We start from the raw sequence: 3611 nt of genomic DNA, 5'->3' as shown, positions 1-3611 counted from the left end.
TAAATCCTTCTAATCCAAACCAGAGAATAAGTGAATATATCGTTTCTATTATTAAAGCAGAAGGGAAAGTGTTATGTACATGTAAATATTTTGACTTCTATGGTATTTTATGCTCACATGCATTGAGGGCGATGAACTATGCTGGGATACACAATATTCCTCCTTATTATGTGATGAAAAGATGGACTAAGGATGCAAAAAAAGGCACATCAAGCACTAAAATGGTAGCATGCGATGATGACTCATTTCGTAGGGCACGAAGGTTTGATTCACTCACTATGATGACACAAAATTTTATTTCAGAGGGTTCAAAGAGTGATGGAGCATATGAGGCAGCATGCAAAAAAATTCAAGAAGGTATTTTGGAATTCACATTAATTAACCAAGCATCAAGAAGCACCAATGAAGGATCAATCAAGAACTCTACGCAGAACATTCAGGAAATTACCATTTCACGATCAAGTGAACTAAACTTGCTTATAACAGATTGTGCTATTAGCGATCCTCCTCAATCACAATGCAAAGGAAAACGAAGGCCGCAAAGGTTTAAACCACAAGTTGAGAAGAAAGTGAAAAAATCTAGAACTTGTAAGCAATGTGGAAAAAAAGGACATAATAGAAGAACTTGTCATGAGGTGAGATAAAAATATTTATTTTTTTCATACAAAATCTAGTATATATAATGCTAATAAGTGTATTATTCTACAGGTAGATTGCACGGCACCATCTGAGAAAGGAGACTCTAGCGACAGTTTTGAGGGAAATGACCAAAGTGATGCTGGACTATTATGAAGAGGCTTGAAGGCATTTATGTTAAATACAATTGGAAAGCATGTAGTCTTGAGTGAATGTGTAACATCTATACTTTATCTTATGTAGATGTATAATTTCTATACTTATATTCATCTGAATCTAGAAGACTTTACTATGGATGTTTTATATTGTAACTTTTCTTAAATTTCTTAAATGGATTCTACTCTTCTTAAATGTTTTGTTGAATGTTTTTTTTTTGTAGACTTTGTTGAATGCTTTTGAATGTTTTGTTGAATGCTTTTTTTCTTGTAGACTTTGTTGAATGTTTTAAAGACGTTGTATTATTCACATCAAATGGAGCATCACAGGCAACACCAAAGTAAGCATCTATTATGGTATTTTATTCTTTTCCTTGCAGTTATAGTTATAAAATATATGGATAGTCCCTGCACTGCCCTGTTTAGCTATTCAGTGGTTGGGTTATTTCCTCAAATACAGTAGTCCCTGAACTTTCTCCTGCTGAATGGAATCCTTATTCCAGTATTTGAAGCCAGGAAGAAAAAGTCTTTAATAGAAAATGATTACATGTTTTCATTTTTTTTTTTCCCTGGTCAGGGATGGATTTGTTATATGAGATATTTAGAAAGTGAAGTGTTTAAATGAGAGGTCCAGAAGCTGCAAGATCATGATAGTACAACCATACATTAATGTTGATTCCGGAGGACATAATATAAATATTTGTCATTGTCTTATCCATTAGTTAATAACTTGTATATTTATTTTCCTTTCTAAGAAAAGAAAAAAAAAAAAAACCTTACATGTTTACTTTCATGCAGTGGAGGAGAGAAAAAAAAACCTTATACATGTTTACTTTCATACTGGGAGCATTTGAAGTCCACTAACAGAAGAAAGTATATTGCAATCTCCATTATGTATAACTCAAAATAACTGAAGGCTCAATCTGTTGTAGAATAGCGAATTCCATATTGTGTTTATTGTCCCGACGTTGGGTTATGTGAATCTGGGACTGTTTCTTATGCCAAGTAATATTCACATCATCCTTTTCATTTACAAAAAAAGGTTTTAAAATTTACAAAGAAAAGAAAAATGGCACCAAACAAAAATCTCAAGAATATCAAATCACTAAAGAAGTAACATCATCTCTTTTATTACATATTAGAATACAAAATATTTTTTCTTCAACACAACTGACTATTAGATTAGAAACTACATAAAAATTATTTTAACAAGTAAAACCACTATAAGGAAAAGGATGTAGTAAATCTTTCTTTCAGCTTCTTCAATCCTAACTTTCAGGTTCTGTATACGCTCAGCTGATTTGGCTAACTCATAATTTATGTGTTGTTGCATCCATTCTTGTGAATTTCTTTGGGAGGAGACTCTTGACTCTACACCAAGATTTTCACACACTTTTGAAAAGTTAGAAGTTCCTTCATCAGATAGTTCTTCTAGTTTTGATAATTTTTTATCATACCACATGAAAAAGTCGCAATAATTATCCTCATTTCCATAGTTTGGACAGCCATAGAATTTTCTTCCTTTGCTTTGAGGCTTCTGTGAAACTCTTATGAGGGCTATCTCATTGCAGTTGCACCGAATTGTTTTGTTTTGAGGAGAGTGTGTGGAAAATGCCATTAGTAACCTGCACAAAATGATATACACCACAATAGATGATAACACGAAGGTTCTTCTTAAAGATTTAAAATAAATAAGATATTTAATACTTTAAGTAAAGAAATTATAAACTATAGACAATGAAACTATGAAAAAATCTTCATTCTCTTCTTCTATTAAAGTAGTTCTTACTTGAAAACTATAAATGCCTATAAAGTAATTTAGTTTCTCATTAAGCAACTATTCTTAAACTACTAGGTTCCCTGAAATTCATTTTTTTTTATTGATACCCCCTCACTTTTGATTCCTCTGATTTGAATAATTTTAGTCAATTTATCGACTTTTAACTAATTATTTTAACTTAACAAAAGCTAAGAACCTAGTTAAAAAATATGTATAAAAGTTTAGGGGTATTGATTAGAAGCTATTTTAATATAGGCTATAGTTGAAGAGTCTCAGTCTATTTTAATTGAAAATAAAAAAATTTCAGTTTGGAAAATTACCTGCTCAAATCGACTCCAAAACTCGGAGAATAGCGAAGGATCCGAGCCCTAGGTGAAAGATTGGCGGGTAGTGCGACAGCTAGCAGGTCGAGAGCTAAGGGATGACGCGGATCGCCGTAGGCTCCATCGTCGTCGACACGGGTATAAGGAGAAAGGCGGCCGAGGGATGTGGAGAAGAGAACTCACAGGGAATGGGAGGGTATGAGGCAGATCCGAGCCCTCGGCCCCGCCGTCTACGAAGCAGATCTGAGAAAGGGCCAACCAAGGTGGGTGAAGAGGAAGGAGAAAAGGACAACCAGGGTGGGTGAAGAGGAATGAGAAAGGGATAGGTGAGGGATGTGGAGAAAGAGAACTCACAGGGAAGGGTTGAAATGGGGCCAAAAGCCTCCGTTTCGCTCCGTCTACAACTGCCTCCGTGAAATCTCGCCCTTTTCCTCTCACGAATCTCGAAAACATCCAATGGCTATAAAATTATAAGCACAGCAGCTGGCATGCTTCTAAAAGAAGCCCAGCACCTGCCCACTCTATATTATATATATATATAATAGATATATATTATATATATATATATATATATATATATAATATATAATAGAGTGAGGCTACTATGCTATCGAAGCATGGAGCCTTCCTGCTTGCCAGCTTGTTTTCGATGTTTGCCGCCTTTTCGAATCGTCGCATCGCTCCGTTAAACTTGATCTAGAGTATTTGGCTAAGTAC

At 34.6% G+C, this 3611-nt stretch overlaps 1 long non-coding RNA gene across 1 annotated transcript; it reads right to left on the bottom strand.

Moving 5' to 3' along the window:
- Window positions 1-1920: 1920 nt before the first annotated feature.
- Window positions 1921-3263, bottom strand: LOC109705947. Its single transcript, XR_002214987.1, has 3 exons — window positions 2892-3263; window positions 2249-2416; window positions 1921-2162 (listed from the first exon to the last, which is right to left on the bottom strand). It is a non-coding gene; the product is annotated as an uncharacterized LOC109705947 (long non-coding RNA).
- Window positions 3264-3611: the final 348 nt, after the last annotated feature.

The sequence above is a fragment of the Ananas comosus genome, unplaced genomic scaffold (genome assembly GCF_001540865.1).
Source record: "Ananas comosus cultivar F153 unplaced genomic scaffold, ASM154086v1, whole genome shotgun sequence".
Taxonomy (NCBI): Eukaryota; Viridiplantae; Streptophyta; class Magnoliopsida; order Poales; family Bromeliaceae; genus Ananas; species Ananas comosus.
Note: the sequence above shows the minus strand (reverse complement) of the source record. Positions and strands in the feature narration are given on the sequence as shown.